We start from the raw sequence: 21019 nt of genomic DNA on the forward strand, positions 1-21019 counted from the left end.
TTCGTAGTTGGTTATTAGGAGCATTAGTTTAGAAAATGTTGGTGTTACTATTTTGTGTCATTTGTGTCGGTCTCTGATTTTGAACAGTGGTCATAACTCGAGAACTAAAAGAGTTAGAAAGAAAATGTTTAATAGTTTTTTAAATGGGAGCTCAAATGTGACAAAATACACGTAACAGAATTTTGAATAATTGGATAGTGTTTTATTTGTTTATAACAATTTGGATAATTAACTAATTAAGAAAGTTTATTTATAGAACCATTTTTATTCCTTTATTCAATTACTTTATAAATAAATTAATAGTTTATTAATATTTTATAATTTAAAAGGTCTTTTATTAACTTTTGTATCTCTTGTTTTTCAGCAAAAAGGTATTCCAGTTCTTCAAATTATCGGAGTTTGTAAAATTCCTATATCTCGGAATCTATGAGGAGTAGAAGAAAGTATAATATATGGATTTGGGGTAATTTTGCAAATGCCGAAGGATGTACGGAACAGAATTTGAAAATAATGTACTTGTTTAATTTGTTTATAACAAATTTAATAATTAATTAATAAAGAATAACTTTTATAAAAGTTAATTTGAATATTTATTTACTCTTAATACAAATATAATTATAAGTTCTTGAAATGTTGCAAATAAAGGGAGTTCTCTCTGTACGTGTGTTGAAATGTATGTATGTATGGGTAAGAGTAAAAGTTTAAAAATTCGTAGCTGCTAAACTAATAAAAATTAAGAAAAGATATTTAGTATACGTTAATACTTCATAGGGAAGTATGATTTAGCGTTATAAAATTTGCGTGTTAATGGTTATTAAATTTAATTTATTTATAACAATATACTATTAATGCCCACAAAGGTATAAGTCTATATGGGTTTTTTAGATGGAAAATCATAGGGCTCTTCACATCTAAGAGGATATGGCTTGATCTTTAATGGTTTAATAATTATTAAGGATTTTACGCGGCTGATGTATCAGGAGAACATGAGTGGGTAACTTTAAAAATTTATAAGTCCAAAACTAAGGCAGATTAAGAAATGGTTTATAAGGGTTTGTTATTAGTTATTTAAGGCTCTTTAGAACGTATATAACAAAAAGTAAAAATTATTAAATTTTTAATTTTATGTTGGTTGATCGAGAGTCTAAGTTCTATAAGAGAGCTCACGCGGCTAAGTCCATCGTATAGTCTGTGCGGCTAAGTCCATCGTTCATTTTCGCGGCTAAGTCCGTCTCGAAATTCATACTTAGTAATTTTTATAGATGAAAAGACAAGAGTACGCGCGGCTAAGTCCTATGCCTTTACCATTCTCGCGGCTAAGTCTTTGTACGTACATTTATATATATGGTTCGAGGACCGATTGACTCCGGGTATTATTTAAATTAATTAGGTATGCAAGGTGAGTAAAAATTATTATTAGGGTATGGTTTTAAAGGAAAAGGTTCAAGGTTTAATTTAAATTAATCAGCATATTTTTATGATTATTATTTTTAAAAATATTAAGGGTTAAACTTGTGGTCCCGGTAATTACCGTTAGACGCAGATATATATGTATGTACATTGGCACTTACTGGGACTTTTGCCTTATAACGGGTGACTTTTCCTTTAATTCTTTTTATAAATTAGGTTTTTGATTTTATATAGAAAATGTTATAATAAAAGTTATTATAGGTCTTATAGGCTTTTCAAAAAAAATTATAATTAATATTGTTTATGGTTTATTATCAAAAGTTATATATTATAAGTTATATATATATTATTATTTAATAATGGTGTGATTATTTTCATATATTCTGTTTCTATAGAGAGAGAATACAGCTATATAATTTTTCTATCAGTTATATTGTTTTTTATATTTTATTTTATTTTTATACGATTTGATTTGTGGTTCCTTAGTTTCATAAGAGAAAAGTTGAACTGAGAGATTCAAATTCAGGAAATTTTTATATCTCGGAAACTATTACAGATACCGAAAAAATGGTATATACAAAAGTTTTTGTATTTTTAACAACAAGATTGATAGCCATCACAGTTTTTATATTTTATATATAATTTTAATTGTTTATAACAATTGATATTAAAAAATGTCTTATTATGAAACTGTTATTTTTACGTATGTTGTTACCGTAAGACAGAAGAACATGTTTCTATATATTTTTTATTTATATATCATTGTTATAAGTTTTATTTTCAATAGTTAATAATTGTTCATAAGATTTGTTAGTAGGAGTTGTCACAAAATGTCGGTTTCTTGGGTCTACATGTGTAATTGAGTGTAGTTAGAGTAAATTTAATGGGTCAGGTTATGATTGGTTGGCTCTGGACTTGACTTAAAACGGACTTATTGTAGATGTCGCTTGTGTTTCTTTAAAGATTTGTCGAGTGACTGTACTACAAGTGGTGAAATTTATGAATGCCGGTGTAGTTGGTGTAGTAGAATTATTTTTAATAATATGATTTTTGAAAAATTTTCGCCGGTGGTGAAGTTTTTACCCGTGTTAATAAAACGTCTCCTAGTCGTCGCAGGATGTGACAATACTAAATATCTTTTCTTAATTTTTATTAGTTTAGCAGCTACGAATTTTTAAACTTTTACTCTTACCCATACATACATACATTTCAACACACGTACAGAGAGAACTCCCTTTATTTGCAACATTTCAAGAACTTATAATTATATTTGTATTAAGAGTAAATAAATATTCAAATTAACTTTTATAAAAGTTATTCTTTATTAATTAATTATTAAATTTGTTATAAACAAATTAAACAAGTACATTATTTTCAAATTCTGTTCCGTACATCCTTCGGCATTTGCAAAATTACCCCAAATCCATATATTATACTTTCTTCTACTCCTCATAGATTCCGAGATATAGGAATTTTACAAACTCCGATAATTTGAAGAACTGGAATACCTTTTTGCTGAAAAACAAGAGATACAAAAGTTAATAAAAGACCTTTTAAATTATAAAATATTAATAAACTATTAATTTATTTATAAAGTAATTGAATAAAGGAATAAAAATGGTTCTATAAATAAACTTTCTTAATTAGTTAATTATCCAAATTGTTATAAACAAATAAAACACTATCCAATTATTCAAAATTCTGTTACGTGTATTTTGTCACATTTGAGCTCCCATTTAAAAAACTATTAAACATTTTCTTTCTAACTCTTTTAGTTCTCGAGTTATGACCACTGTTCAAAATCAGAGACCGACACAAATGACACAAAATAGTAACACCAACATTTTCTAAACTAATGCTCCTAATAACCAACTACGAACGGAACAAAGACTCATCGCTATAACGCACAACTGAGTAATTAAAAATCTTATATTAATAAACAAATTAATAAATTGTTATAAACAATTTCAAGTTAACAATTGACCTTCTTTAAATTTTATAATAGAAGTTAAAGACTATAATGAATCATTAATCCCTGCAAAATAACTTTTCTTAATTCCTATTAATTTAGCTTTTATGAATTTTTAAAACTTTTATTCTATATATATATAGATATACTAAAGCATGTAATTCTTACCATCCTATTATTAGTTGATAAATAGCAACTCTGGTCTTATCTCTGCTATCCTGTAATAGAAACAATAACAGTAGAGAACAATTAACAAACTTAACAACTTCTAACAATTATAATAATTATTATTATTATATAAAATCTATATTATATATAAAAAATAAGAAATGCTTTAGTTAAACACTTGGAAAATATGTATAATGTAAAGAAACAACTCTTTTATATATAAAATAAAATATATAAATATCCTTTAGTTAATTAATGATTAAAATAGAAGAATTGTTTCTATCTAAACCAAGTATTAAAACCTAGTGCGGTAGAAAGTAGATTTTAACCAGCACTCTCACTGCCTTCAATACAGAAATAGACTCAAGGATATATCCTTGAGTCCCATAAAGAAAATAGCTTTTACATTCAATAATTTAAACTATAAAATATATATATATATATAATATTATGTTAACACAAGGAAAAAATGGAGAGATCTAAGACTGAATTTATTAATACTTTAAACATACTCTAAGACATTTCTTAGACAATTTATGTAAAGTATGTTTAAAGGCCATCAGATAAAATAATAGAAAAACAGAGCTTACTTGTGAGTCATAGTTCTGAGTCATGACAAAACACTTTCTCGAACCAAGGCCAGCCTTTCAAGCCAATAGCGAAATTCGTTACCATATAAGGAACCAAGGTTGAACCTACGTGGACCAATCTGAAACTCTGTAACCAAATAAGGATTGTCAAGGTCAGAACTACTCCTTTCCATTGTTCTAAAATAGTATATAAGCAGTTCAGAAAACCATAAGCCAGCTTTTATCGCGCCCACTACTTCAGTTACTTCTACTATTATTCAACCCCTTTTACTTTTAACTTTCTCGCGCTACAATTTTATCGCTGTCAAGATATAAATAAAAATACGCATATTACAAATTCGTTAAACTATAATACCAACTTTACTAATTATATTGAAATATTGTAAAAATTTGTGTTCAACAATAAATCTACTCTGGGAACAAATCATCAACTCTTCAACAGTGAATCATTAAGTGACCTTTATCTTGGAGTTTTAGCCTCCTTAACCGCAGAAGAACCCTTTAATTATTATTATTCATCATTACATGGTCGAACCAGGTCTCGAGACCACTTCGGACTTCAGGACGTCACATGTAAGGATAGAATTTTTGGTGGCAACGGTGGGATACACTACAAAATACCATCCCCGTGGAGTACTTTAAAAATCCATAAAGAATTGAGAAATATTTTTGGATTTAAAGATATTCCCTTAAGTGGAAAAGCTCGTTTATAAACAGATTAACGGACATCTTATCGTTATCTGAAAAAGAGAAATTTTCCGAAGGGAAATTGCGGAGATAAAGGATACGCTTAAGGAACTGCAAAATTATTTAAATGGAATTCTACATAATCATCTTATTTCTGGCCGTACATTCCATGTAAGTGTGCACATCTTATTTTATAATTTATTAAAACACAGAAATGTCTGTAGAAGCTAACATTGACTCATTAACTCATCAAATTGGAAGCATGAGTGTTAACGAGGATAACGTGAATCGTAGAGCAATGTCATACGTAAGCCTACGCGATGCGGGAAAAACGATTCTCCCGTTTGACGGCAAAAACATGCCTGTCAATCAATTTGTCACTAGCTGTATGCATGCCAGAAATATGGTAGCTCCTCATGCCGAGTATGGACTTGTTCAAATAATAAAAAATAAATTAGTGGGTCCCGCGCTAAGAGTAGCATTAAGCGGAGAATATAATGACATAGATACGCTGTTGACAGTATTAAGAACCAGATTTGCACCTGTCTATTCATCCTCACAATTGCATGGAGAACTTTCAAAAGTAACACAGCATCCGGAAGAGTCTGTAGTTGATTATGGCAGTCGTGTATCTATGATATTGCATCAATTAAAATCCTGTTATCAAACAGAAAATCCAAGCCAAGTAATGCCATTTATAAGCTCTGCAGAAAATAATGCGGTACGAAATTTCTTAACCGGATTAAAAACTGACATTTATACGAGAATTTATCCTAGAGATCCGACTTCGTTAAATAATGCGATAGAAAGTGCTATAAAAGCGGAAGTAGAATATAATGAACACGCTCAACGAGTAAAAATAACGGAAGGACTTATGCAGTCAATTCGCTGTAACAATTGCTTAGGATATGGACATGATACATATTCATGCAGTACTATAAATCCTCTCGCGCAAGTTTCTCACGTACAATGGCAACCTAAAATCTGTTCATATTGTAAAAACACTGGTCATGTTCGCGCCGAATGTAGAGCTTTACAGCCAAGAATTCCAAATCGAAATATGAGACAAATAATACCAACAGTACTACCACGAAATTCAAACTTTAATAATTTTAATGCTCAAAATATTAATCGCGGAAATCGCCCAAATTTTACAAACTCGCAAAACGTAGGACTATTCTGTCGTTATTGTAAAACTCCTGGTCACTGCCTTGAACAATGTCGAAAACGGGAGTATAATAATAATCTAAGAGCTCGTGGAAATCAAGTGAACGAAGCTCCCAGAACTCAGGGGATTCAAATGAATAACACCCGCAGACCACAAGGATTTTCGGGAAACCAAGAACGGGGTCAGCGAGCAGGCGCAGCGCTGAACGAACGGCCCCAAGTGCGCCTTGTGAGCCCGCAAGAAGCACCAACAGAATCGCAAGCGTAAGAATCACAGGCAACGAAATTGGAAGACCACCATCTGTCGTTTTACCTAGCCTAGACATTATTGATAACCGTGGAAACTTTATGATTGACACAGGTTCCGATATTAATTTGATTAAGAAGAATTCATTAATTAAAGAGGTACCAATTGATACAAAAATTGTGTACATTCTGAGTGGAATAACAAAGGGACGCACTCGCACCATAGGCGTAGTTAAATTACGCATTCTCGGTAATGAAGTGCTGTTTCATGTGGTTCCCAACGATTTCCCAATCCAGCAAGATGGAATATTGGGCACAGAATTCTTTAAAAATCAAAAGGCAACAATAGACTACCCGAGGGCTTGTCTAGTTGTAAACGGAACTCCATATTATTTTCACGACAATGAAATTGTTACAATTCCAGCTAGAACAAGAAAACAGATTTATATTCGAGTAGCAAATCCAGAAACAAAATACGGATATATTCCTAAACTGAACGCAGGACCACAGGTGTACTTAGGTGACGCCGTAGTATCTAATCACCATGGAATTGCATATTTATATGCAATAAATTCATCGGACGAGGATATACAATTAGCGGTCCCTACAGTAAAGTTATATCCGTTTGAAGAAGCACATGAGAAGAAAGAAGTCGTAACACAAGATAGTATTAATGATAAAAATCATGAAACACGTATAAACAAAATATTACAACAATTACGTTTGAATCATTTAAACGATGAAGAAAAATCCAACGTCATTGGTCTAGTAACAACGTATGCGGAAAGATTTCAATTGGCTGAAGAGCCGCTAGGCGCGACAAGCGTTCTCAAACACCGAATATTCACTACTGATGATCGACCAATCAACGTCAAGCAATATCGGTATCCTCAAATTCATAAAGAGGAAATACAGAAACAAGTTGACGCAATGTTGGAAAAAGGTGTTATAGAACCGTCTAGTTCGCCATACAACTCTCCGTTGTGGATAGTCCCAAAAAAGGATGACTCTCAGGGAAATAAAAAATGGCGCCTTGTAATTGATTTTCGGGCACTAAATGATAAGACCATTGGAGACGCATATCCACTACCAAATATCGTTGACATACTAGATCAGCTTGGAAGTGCTAAATATTTTTCTGTGTTTGATTTAGCATCTGGGTTTCATCAAATTGAAATGGATCTAAAGGACAAACATAAAACTGCATTTTCAACACCCTATGGACATTTTGAATATAATCGAATGCCGTTTGGATTGAAAAATGCTCCTGCTACATTTCAGAGATTAATGGACCAAGTTTTGACTGGATTACAGGGAATCGAGTTGTTTGTCTATCTCGATGACATTGTAATTTATGCGCGATCTCTTAACGAACACGCAGTCAAGTTTGAAAGACTCATGAAACGTCTGGAAGAAGCAAATTTATTTTTGCAGCCAGACAAATGCGAATTTCTAAAAAGAGAAGTCGCTTATCTTGGGCATATAATCACAGAAAATGGAGTACGACCAGATCCTAAAAAAATTGATGCTGTAAAAAATTTTCCTATACCAAAAACAAGAAAAAATATTAAACAGTTTCTTGGACTTGCCGGATACTATCGACGATTTATCGAAAACTTTTCCAAGATCGCTAAACCTTTGTCAGACTTGACAAAGCAAACTATAGCCTTTGAATGGAAAGAGCAACAGCAAAACGCATTTGACGTACTACGCAATGCTTTATGTTCAGAGCCAATACTACAGTATCCGAATTTTGACGAACCTTTTGTCATAACGACAGATGCTTCAGGATTTGCAATTGGAGCAATATTAAGTCAAGGAAAAATAGGAAACGACCTCCCGATAGCATACGCATCGCGAGTGTTAAATGACGCGGAAACTAGATACTCTCCTACTGAAAGAGAATTATTAGCTCTTGTATACGCTGTAAAACATTTTCGTCCATATATTTACGGTCGCAAATTTACTTTAGTAATGGATCACAAACCCTTGGAATGGTTAAATTCCATATCTGATCCAACTTCACGACTTATGCGATGGAGACTCAAGTTAGCCGAGTATGAGTATCAAATAAAATATAAACCTGGTAAGAAAAACAAAAACGCTGACGCATTGTCTCGAAATCCTGTCGAATTAGAACAAAAAGTTTATCCGCTACGTGCCAAACGAGCATTATCATCTTCTAGCGAAAAGTCAATTGAGCAAGAACACAAGAAACAAAAAATAACGCATCCTACTTTAAAAAGAGCACGAGAAACCAGCGATTCAGGAAATCCTGCTCCTCATCAAAAACTTAGACCACATGAATTAACTCCATATGATGACAGTGACAGTAGAAAAGAACAATCTGTAAAAGATAAATTTCTAAAAGCTTGGGACAGTAGCGACGACGATACAGAATCTTATTATTACGACACCGACGATGAAACTGACGATTCAAAAAACTGTCTAAAGGGAGAAAAGAGAAAACATGTTAGTAGCTCATCTGATTATGCTTTACGCAGAAAACGGAAACGTAAGAAACATAAAAAAATTATTAAAAATTCAAGCTCGGGAGAAGAAAATAAAAGTTGCGACAGTCCTAAAGAAAGTGCCACACCCGTGAATGCACCTTTAGGGCGTGGTCAAGATGATCACAGCGCCACATCACTTGAAGTAGAAGTTTACACCGCCCCTAGCGTCGATCACAAGAAGCTCAAAAGGAAGGAAGACTATACAACGGGTGTCCCTAAAAAACGGATCAACAATAAAAATTTGAATCTCGATGAAATTACACAAATTCCTATGGAAATGGATTCCAGCGATAGTTTTCAAGTCCAAACAAATATTCAAGTACAAGCAGATGTACATGAACCACCAACTTTAAAAAGAACATTACCAAAATCAATTGATTTTAAAAATAAAATCCAAAAAATGCCAGATGACATAGATAACATTAATGTAATAGAAGAAAATATTCCGCTTAATAAAAAAGAACTAGAAGCAATGGAAATAAGTGTAGAAGAGAACATGGACTATGATATGGAGCCGCAACGATTTAATTACCGTAATATAAAAGCACCAACCGACAAAACCAGCAGCAGTTCAGAAATGGAAAAAATATTTTCGCCACCGTTTTATCAAGCTAAAACCAAACCCATAAATCTTGAAAACAAGAACGTTAGCAAAACAACAAAACCTATCCCAGATAAAATCAAAATTAAGAAACAGTCTAAGAAAAAATATTCAAATAAGAAACCTGTTAGAAAAGCTATTAAAGAAAATAAAAACCAAGAATTACAGAAAATGTACCAGTGTTTGTTAATCTTTTGGATTCACGTGACCACATTTGGATGAAAAATAATAACATAATTTATTTCATGGACACAAGAGGAAACCCAATAGACGAAATAGGACAAGAATTAATTAAAAGAAAAATATGTTATAAACCAAATAATTTTAAAGGCGTTCTCGGACACGTCTTAACACAACAAAAAAGTAATCGAAAGACTTTTGGCATCATAGTGAAAGATGAATTAAACAACGACATTAAAGAAAGAGATATAAATAACGGATTTAAAGAATTGAGAAGTATAATGCTAGCGCAAAATGTTCTTTACGCAGCAATATCTCAAAGCCAAAGCAGCTTAAATATCCCATGGTTTAAAATTCGTAACATTATAAGATTAACATTTTTAAATACAGAAATTCAAATTACGGTATATAAAGGACAAATATGTGTACCAGAAATCAAAGATAGATTACGAATTATACGAGAATCACATGAATCAAGCGTTGGAGGACACAAGGGAATTGCAAAAACAGTCTCACGTATTCGTCATAAATATTATTGGGATAATATGAAGACACAAGTAGAGAACTTTATTCAATCATGTAACAGCTGCCAGAAAAAGAAATTGGTGCGGGTAAAGAATAAGCAGCCTATGGTAATTACCGACACACCAATGAACGCTTTTGATAAAGTAGCTATGGATATAGTAGGACCATTACCCATAACTGATAATGGAAATGAATTTATTCTAACAATTCAAGATCAATTAACAAAATATTCTCTTGCTGTACCACTCATCTTAACAAACTCAGAAGAAATTGCAAAGGCATTTACTCGAAGATTTATCTGCCAATTTGGAAGCCCTAAAGCTATTTTGACGGATCAAGGATCAAATTTCACTAGCTCCATGATGAAACAATTTGCAAAATATTTCAGGATTAAACAATATTGTACAACAGCCTTTCACCCTCAATCAAATGGCTCGTTGGAACGAAGTCATCATGTCTTAGTAGAATATTTAAAACATTATATTGCTAATGAAAAAGATTGGGATAACTGGCTTGAACATGCAATGTTTTCTTACAATACAAGTGTGCATGAAGGAACTAAATTTACTCCTTATGAATTAGTGTACGGCAGGAATGCACGACTACCATCTGAATTTAAAACAGATGACACACTAGAAACATATAATGATTACATAGCTGAATTAATTGACAAACTAAGTGACTTGAGACAGCTTGCAATACAAAATCTAGGAAACGCAAAAACACGATACAAACATTACTATGATAAAAGAATAAAAGAAAAGAAAATACAAAATTATCAAGTAGGAAATTTTGTATATTTATTAAGAGGAAAAAGAGAGGTAAATTTGATGATGAATATCAAGGACCATTTGAAGTTATAGAAATACTACCAAACAATAATATTAAAATATTAACTAAACGAAATCAAACCAAGACAGTACATATGGACAGAATTAAACTAGCTCGCATTACAGGTCTGGGATGACGCAGGAAAGATACATGATAACGACTCTCAAGGATAACCCTGGAGTGTTCTACGAATCCATCGGCGACTTGCGTACCTACGAAACTTCTTGGAAAATGATCACATACATTGATCTAAACGGAATCGCTGATGCAGCTATAGGACTCCAGAGAGAATTAAAAATGGTTATTTGGCAATGTAATAACATTTCAAAAATATGCCAATCCCAGAAATCATTGCTGCTAGCCGAAGCAAAACTAGATAAAGTAAGACAATATCAAAATCGCATAGGCGAACTGTTAAAGAAATCAAGATCGCGAAGAGCTCCGTTAGAATTTATTGGAGAAATTAGTAAAATATTATTTGGCACAATGACGTTGGAAGATGCCAATCATATAAATGAAGCATTGAAACATATAGAAAGTAAAACTGATGATCTTGCTGCCCTATTCATAAACCAAACGATAGCAATCAAGACGAGGTTCGGAGAATTACAGAACGTGACTTCGAAAATTAAACAACAAATGATTGCGATGAACCGCCGCATAAGTGAAAGAATATTAAATCTTACAAATGAATATGCAAAAATTGAAATTAATGAATATTTTCATCAAGCAGTTGTAAATATTAATGACGCAATTTTAGAACATGAATTAAATATAAATACTCTTATTGATGGAATACTTTTTGGAAAACAAGGATTAATACATCCTCGAATAATACCTCCACAACAATTAATACAAAATTCTAAGGCAATCAGGGAACGAGTTCCACACGAAGAATTTCCCGTAGCAATAAATGAAGAAGGAATGGATCGATTAATTAAAATATCAAATTTACAAATTGCATATATTAAAAACCGATTAATCTACGCATTACATATACCATTAATAAGCCCAGGGAAATATAAATTATATAAAGCCGTACCATTACCGGCAAAACAAAATCTGGATGGAGACAAATATGCTACAATAAAACCGAATACAGAATATATTGCAATAAACGAAGACTCTGATAGCTACTATGAGTTAGAAAAAGAAGACTTGGAAAAATGTTCAACCACGAGTTCTACTTTAATATGCCCCGCTACATCTCCTTTAAGAAAGATAAGACAGACGCCCAGCTGCAACATCAACTTGATGCTTAATAGAAAATTAATATTAAATCAATGTAACATAATATTGCAGGAATTACAAGAGACATACTGGAAAGTTCTTGATACTCCAGGAAATTGGATTTTTAGTGCCAAGGGAGAAGAAGAAATACGAATTGAATGCGCCGGTTTTAGAGACCATGCAATTATTGAAAACTGTGGAACAATAACAATACAACCAGGTTGCAAAATTAAAGCAAAAACCGCCACGATGAGTCACCCGTCTACTCAAGCAACTAAATTTCTACATCATTACACACCATCTAGCAACCTCAGCATTCTGCAATTGTATGAACCAACGCGTGAAAAATTTAATATTAATTTAACGGAAACTACAGATGAAATATGGGTGTCAGATCATAGCAATATAGAAGCAACGCTTAATGATATTATTCAAAAAGCTCAACAACTTAGAGAAAGAAAAATTCAAGAATGGAAAACTACTGCCTACAGCACCGTCGCCTGCAGCATTGGAGTACTAGGAATCATAATCTTTATCTTCTCCTTGACCTGTCGGACCCCATGTGTGGGCAAGACCCTGAACCGTCTTTTCCTAGAATTTTGCCGCAGGGGAAGAACTGAAAGACCGACACCACACCCCGCAGCTAGCTATATAAACCTAAACCCTGAGATCCCCCAGGAACAGTCGAACCAAAAGAGTGCTGAAGCCACGACGGTCGAATCAAAGTTATAAATAAAAAAAAATATATATATTTTATTTTACCGGAAGCAGTAAGTGACTGAAGCAAATAAGATTTAAAATTAAGACTAATCCTTTGGTTCCGTCACTTTTAGGAAATTTTTATATGAATCGCCAAGAAGCGAGCCGACACTGGAGAAGAATAACGGATAGGATCCGAAGAAGTATCCGACCCAGGAATCAACCCATTATGTCATCGCATCAAGAATCAGACGTCGGGCCAACGGACCCGTACGTATTTCATTCACCGGCCAGACAGCCTGACGCCCCAAGTGCTTATCAGTACGAAGAACCGGTAGTGCAACGATCCCGGACACCAGAGCTCATTCGAGAAATACTCGATGAGATAAGGAGGCTTCCGGATACGGAACAGGAAGACAATGTGAGCACGCAGACAAACTATGACAACGAGGGATACATCGCGATGCGCCCTGTTGGGATAGCGTCCCCGGTGCGACCGAGGGAACCATCCCCGGAACCATCGATTGCTACGCAGACAACGCGGGCACCGGACTCCCCTCGGGACGATTACATAAACGACAGGCCAACCTATATGGAGCATGTGAGGGACCGGGATCACACCACAAGAGTTCCTCAGGGATCCCCGCCACTGCCACAGCCGACGCACGTGCAGGTACCCCCGTATTATAGAGATTATTTACATTTTAACGCGATGCCGGCATACAATTTAGTCTGTCATTCGGCTTGGTATATACAAGTCGAAAATTATATGGTGATGTGCCCGCAGTGCGCTACTGCAGAGCATATATTTTGCGCTCCTGACAGACCAAACACAACTTTCCGACAATTTCATGCAATCTCACGAAATTTACAACATACTACTATGCACTGTGGTAGATGCTACCGATTGATTATTCAAACGCGACGAGCGATCGATTGTTACACTTGTCGTACTTATGTAATTCAACATTATTACGGAATCGAACGAATGATTTATCATTTGATTTGCGACTTAATCATTTCACAACAAAATGTTCCAACTTAAAATACAATTACAAACGTATGAGAATTATAAAACCTATTAATCCTTAATTATAAGTATATGCTATTAATCCTAAAAAAAAAAAAATATATAACACCATATAATATAAAAAAAAAAACCTATCTTTATATAACAATATTACAAATGGTCAATTAACTGGCCAAGGCTTATTATATTAATTAAACACGCTTATATTATAAAAACAAATGTATTTTATAGTATTATATATACATTATCACTAATATAACATTAAAAAGTTGTTATAGTTGTAGTAGTAGTAGCAGCGTATGCGTTCATCTTGGTGATGGGATATACTAAAATAGATAGAAATATATATATATTATAAAGTAAATAAAAATAACATTTATATAACTGCTATACATTTATAACATACCTTATTAATCAACCAAGCTATTCCACTAATAAACCTACAATAAAACAAAAAAAAAGCATTAATAAATACAATAACTCCTAACCTTAATCCAAGCTTAATAGAATTTAAATACTATATACTTATCTAATACTGGTGATGGAAAAATGAAATTGTTCCACAAAGAGCCACCTCCAAAATGTTCAACCTAGAATAGAAAATATCATAATTAAGAATACATTAAATTTATATACTTTAAATACATACATATAGAACATACATACCTAGTAATTTGGTATAAGGGGAACATTGTACGCTTTATTAAATACCCTGAAACATATAAAGTAGTTAGACTTTGTAAAATACAATTAAAACTTTGCTATAATAAATCATTATTACATACCATTGAAAATCAGCTATACTAACTCCATAATAATATAATCCTTTATTCAACTCTGCGATCGACTGATCCTACTGCTATCCTGAAACATATATAAATAATTAAACAAAATACTTTAACAAATATATACAAAAACATAACCTTACTTAAAGTTCGGAGGCCGAACTTCCCCATGAAGGGAGATGTCACATCCTGCGACGACTAGGAGACGTTTTATTAACACGGGTAAAAACTTCACCACCGGCGAAAATTTTTCAAAAATCATATTATTAAAAATAATTCTACTACACCAACTACACCGGCATTCATAAATTTCACCACTTGTAGTACAGTCACTCGACAAATCTTTAAAGAGACACAAGCGACATCTACAATAAGTCCGTTTTAAGTCAAGTCCAGAGCCAACCAATCATAACCTGACCCATTAAATTTACTCTAACTACACTCAATTACACATGTAGACCCAAGAAACCGACATTTTGTGACAACTCCTACTAACAAATCTTATGAACAATTATTAACTATTGAAAATAAAACTTATAACAATGATATATAAATAAAAAATATATAGAAACATGTTCTTCTGTCTTACGGTAACAACATACGTAAAAATAACAGTTTCATAATAAGACATTTTTTAATATCAATTGTTATAAACAATTAAAATTATATATAAAATATAAAAACTGTGATGGCTATCAATCTTGTTGTTAAAAATACAAAAACTTTTGTATATACCATTTTTTCGGTATCTGTAATAGTTTCCGAGATATAAAAATTTCCTGAATTTGAATCTCTCAGTTCAACTTTTCTCTTATGAAACTAAGGAACCACAAATCAAATCGTATAAAAATAAAATAAAATATAAAAAACAATATAACTGATAGAAAAAATTATATAGCTGTATTCGTCTCTCTCTATAGAAACAGAATATATGAAAATAATCACACCATTATTAAATAATAATATATATATAACTTATAATATATAACTTTTGATAATAAACCATAAACAATATTAATTATAATTTTTTTTGAAAAGCCTATAAGACCTATAATAACTTTTATTATAACATTTTCTATATAAAATCAAAAACCTAATTTATAAAAAGAATTAAAGGAAAAGTCACCCGTTATAAGGCAAAAGTCCCAGTAAGTGCCAATGTACATACATATATATCTGCGTCTAACGGTAATTACCGGGACCACAAGTTTAACCCTTAATATTTTTAAAAATAATAATCATAAAAATATGCTGATTAATTTAAATTAAACCTTGAACCTTTTCCTTTAAAACCATACCCTAATAATAATTTTTACTCACCTTGCATACCTAATTAATTTAAATAATACCCGGAGTCAATCGGTCCTCGAACCATATATATAAATGTACGTACAAAGACTTAGCCGCGAGAATGGTAAAGGCATAGGACTTAGCCGCGCGTACTCTTGTCTTTTCATCTATAAAAATTACTAAGTATGAATTTCGAGACGGACTTAGCCGCGAAAATGAACGATGGACTTAGCCGCACAGACTATACGATGGACTTAGCCGCGTGAGCTCTCTTATAGAACTTAGACTCTCGATCAACCAACATAAAATTAAAAATTTAATAATTTTTACTTTTTGTTATATACGTTCTAAAGAGCCTTAAATAACTAATAACAAACCCTTATAAACCATTTCTTAATCTGCCTTAGTTTTGGACTTATAAATTTTTAAAGTTACCCACTCATGTTCTCCTGATACATCAGCCGCGTAAAATCCTTAATAATTATTAAACCATTAAAGATCAAGCCATATCCTCTTAGATGTGAAGAGCCCTATGATTTTCCATCTAAAAAACCCATATAGACTTATACCTTTGTGGGCATTAATAGTATATTGTTATAAATAAATTAAATTTAATAACCATTAACACGCAAATTTTATAACGCTAAATCATACTTCCCTATGAATTATTAACGTATACTAAATATCTTTTCTTAATTTTTATTAGTTTAGCAGCTACGAATTTTTAAACTTTTACTCTTACCCATACATACATACATTTCAACACACGTACAGAGAGAACTCCCTTTATTTGCAACATTTCAAGAACTTATAATTATATTTGTATTAAGAGTAAATAAATATTCAAATTAACTTTTATAAAAGTTATTCTTTATTAATTAATTATTAAATTTGTTATAAACAAATTAAACAAGTACATTATTTTCAAATTCTGTTCCGTACATCCTTCGGCATTTGCAAAATTACCCCAAATCCATATATTATACTTTCTTCTACTCCTCATAGATTCCGAGATATAGGAATTTTACAAACTCCGATAATTTGAAGAACTGGAATACCTTTTTGCTGAAAAACAAGAGATACAAAAGTTAATAAAAGACCTTTTAAATTATAAAATATTAATAAACTATTAATTTATTTATAAAGTAATTGAATAAAGGAATAAAAATGGTTCTATAAATAAACTTTCTTAATTAGTTAATTATCCAAATTGTTATAAACAAATAAAACACTATCCAATTATTCAAAATTCTGTTACGTGTATTTTGTCACATTTGAGCTCCCATTTAAAAAACTATTAAACATTTTCTTTCTAACTCTTTTAGTTCTCGAGTTATGACCACTGTTCAAAATCAGAGACCGACACAAATGACACAAAATAGTAACACCAACATTTTCTAAACTAATGCTCCTAATAACCAACTACGAACGGAACAAAGACTCATCGCTATAACGCACAACTGAGTAATTAAAAATCTTATATTAATAAACAAATTAATAAATTGTTATAAACAATTTCAAGTTAACAATTGACCTTCTTTAAATTTTATAATAGAAGTTAAAGACTATAATGAATCATTAATCCCTGCAAAATAACTTTTCTTAATTCCTATTAATTTAGCTTTTATGAATTTTTAAAACTTTTATTCTATATATATATAGATATACTAAAGCATGTAATTCTTACCATCCTATTATTAGTTGATAAATAGCAACTCTGGTCTTATCTCTGCTATCCTGTAATAGAAACAATAACAGTAGAGAACAATTAACAAACTTAACAACTTCTAACAATTATAATAATTATTATTATTATATAAAATCTATATTATATATAAAAAATAAGAAATGCTTTAGTTAAACACTTGGAAAATATGTATAATGTAAAGAAACAACTCTTTTATATATAAAATAAAATATATAAATATCCTTTAGTTAATTAATGATTAAAATAGAAGAATTGTTTCTATCTAAACCAAGTATTAAAACCTAGTGCGGTAGAAAGTAGATTTTAACCAGCACTCTCACTGCCTTCAATACAGAAATAGACTCAAGGATATATCCTTGAGTCCCATAAATAAAATAGCTTTTACATTCAATAATTTAAACTATAAAATATATATATATATATAATATTATGTTAACACAAGGAAAAAATGGAGAGATCTAAGACTGAATTTATTAATACTTTAAACATACTCTAAGACATTTCTTAGACAATTTATGTAAAGTATGTTTAAAGGCCATCAGATAAAATAATAGAAAAACAGAGCTTACTTGTGAGTCATAGTTCTGAGTCATGACAAAACACTTTCTCGAACCAAGGCCAGCCTTTCAAGCCAATAGCGAAATTCGTTACCATATAAGGAACCAAGGTTGAACCTACGTGGACCAATCTGAAACTCTGTAACCAAATAAGGATTGTCAAGGTCAGAACTACTCCTTTCCATTGTTCTAAAATAGTATATAAGCAGTTCAGAAAACCATAAGCCAGCTTTTATCGCGCCCACTACTTCAGTTACTTCTACTATTATTCAACCCCTTTTACTTTTAACTTTCTCGCGCTACAATTTTATCGCTGTCAAGATATAAATAAAAATACGCATATTACAAATTCGTTAAACTATAATACCAACTTTACTAATTATATTGAAATATTGTAAAAATTTGTGTTCAACAATAAATCTACTCTGGGAACAAATCATCAACTCTTCAACAGTGAATCATTAAGTGACCTTTATCTTGGAGTTTTAGCCTCCTTAACCGCAGAAGAACCCTTTAATTATTATTATTCATCATTACATGGTCGAACCAGGTCTCGAGACCACTTCGGACTTCAGGACGTCACAGCGGTGACGTCAGCAGATTCCACGTGACCATTTTTAGCGTCCTACCTTCTCCAGGGGCTGAGCTATTAACAAAAAACAAAAAAATTTTGAAAATCTGACCACGTGCGTCGTTCTGACGTCAGCAGATGCCCACGTGACCATTTTTAGCGTCCTACTTCCAGGGGCGAAGATATTGACGAAAACAAAAGAAATTTTGAAAATCTACCACGTGACGTCGTGCGTGACGTCAGCAGATACGTGATCATTTTTAGCGTTTACCCCTCCAGGGGCGGAGATATTGACAAAAAACAAAAAAATTTTTTAAATCTTACACGTGACGTCGTGCGGTGACGTCAGCAGATGCCACGTGACCATTTTTAGCGTCCTACTCCTCCAGGGGCGGATATTGACGAAAAACGAAAAAAAAATTTTGAAAATCTGACCACGTGACGTCGTGCGGTGACGTCAGCAGATGTTCACGTGACCATTTTAGCGTCCTACCTTTCCAAGGTCAAAATATTGACGAAAAACAAAAAAATTTTTGAAAATCTGACCACGTGACGTCGTGCGGTGACGTCAGCAGATGCCCACGTGACCATTTTAGCGTCCTACCCCTCCAGGGGCGGAGATATTGACAAAAAACGAAAAAAATTTTTGAAAATCTGACCACGTGACGTCGTGCGGTGACGTCAGCAGATGCCCACGTGACCATTTTAGCGTTCTACTCCCTTCAGGGGCGATGATATTGACGAAAAACGAAAAAAATTTTAAAATATGACCACGTGACGTCGTGCGGTGACGTCAGCAGATGCCCACGTGACCATTTTTAGCGTCCTACCTTCCAGAAGCGGAGATATTAACAAAAAAAAAAAAAATTTTTGAAAATTTGACAACGTGACGTCGTGCGGTGACGTCAGCAGATGCCACGTGACCATTTTTAGCGTCCTACTTCCTCCAGAAAATTGACAAAAAAAAAAAAAAATTTTTAAAAATTTGACTACGTGACGTCGTGCGGTGACGTCAGCAGATGCCCACGTGACCATTTTTAGCGTCCTACCTTCTCCAGGGGCAAAAATATTGACGAAAAACAAAAAATATTTTGAAAATTTGACCACGTGACGTCGTGCGGTGACGTCAGCAGATGCCCACGTGATTATTTTTAGCGTCCTACCCCTCAGGGGCGGAGATATTGACAAAAAAGAAAAAAATTTTTGAAAATCTGACCACGTGACGTCGTGCGGTGACGTCAGCAGATGCCCACGTGACCATTTTAGCGTCCTACCCCTCCAGGGGCGGAGATATTGACAAAAAACAGAAGAAAAATTTTTGAAAATCTGACCACATGACGTCGTGCGGTGACGTCAGCAGATGCCCACGTGACCATTTTTGCGTCCTACCCTCCAGGGCGATGATATTGACGAAAAACGAAAAAAATTTTAAAATTTGACCACGTGACGTCGTGCGGTGACGTCAGCAGATGCCCACGTGACCATTTTAGCGTCCTACCCCTTCCAGAAGCGGAGATATTGACAAAAACAAAAAAATTTTTGAAAATGACCCGTGACGTCGTGCGGTGACGTCAGCAGATGCCCACGTGACCATTTTTAGCGTCCTACCTCCTCCAGGGCGGAGATATTGACAAAAAACAAAAAAATTTTGTTGACCACGTGACGTCGTGCGGTGACGTCAGCAGATGCCCACGTGACCATTTTCAGCGTTCTACTTCCACCAGGAGCAGAGATATTGAAAAAAAAACAAAAAAATTTTTGAAAATTTGGCAAAGAATCATCGTGCGGTGACGTCAGCAGATGCCCACGTGACTATTTTCAGCGTTCTACCTTCACCAGAGGCAGAGATATTGACAAAAACGAAAAAAATTTTTGAAAATCTGGCAACAAATCTTTGTGCGGTGACGTCAGCAGATGCCCACGTGACCATTTTCAACGTTTACTTTCACCAGGAGCAGAGATATTGACAAAAAACAAAAAAAAAATTTTTTTAAATCTGGCAAAAAATCATCGTGCGGTGACGTCAGCAGATGCCCACGTAACAATTTTCAGCGTTCTACTTCCACCAGAAGCAGAGATATTGACAAAAAACAAAAAAGTTTTTAAAATCTGGCAACGTAACATTTGCGGTGACGTCAGCAGATGCCCACGTGACAATTTTTAGCGTCTACATTCTCCAAGGGCGGAGATATTGACGAAAAACAAAATAGAAGTTTTAAAATGCAGACGTCGTGCGGTGACGTCAGCAGATGCCCACGTGAC

At 33.1% G+C, this 21019-nt stretch overlaps 1 long non-coding RNA gene across 2 annotated transcripts; it reads right to left on the reverse strand.

Moving 5' to 3' along the window:
• Window positions 1-14326: 14326 nt before the first annotated feature.
• Window positions 14327-15453, reverse strand: LOC139105937 (uncharacterized). Of its 2 annotated transcripts, XR_011546259.1 has the most exons (4): window positions 14775-15453; window positions 14632-14710; window positions 14513-14558; window positions 14332-14436 (listed from the first exon to the last, which is right to left on the reverse strand). It is a non-coding gene; the product is annotated as an uncharacterized lncRNA (long non-coding RNA). The 2 variants fall into 2 exon arrangements; XR_011546258.1 differs by having other exon boundaries at window positions 14327-14558; window positions 14775-15152.
• Window positions 15454-21019: the final 5566 nt, after the last annotated feature.

Source organism: Cardiocondyla obscurior, linkage group LG10, assembly GCF_019399895.1.
Source record: "Cardiocondyla obscurior isolate alpha-2009 linkage group LG10, Cobs3.1, whole genome shotgun sequence".
Taxonomy (NCBI): domain Eukaryota; kingdom Metazoa; phylum Arthropoda; class Insecta; order Hymenoptera; family Formicidae; genus Cardiocondyla; species Cardiocondyla obscurior.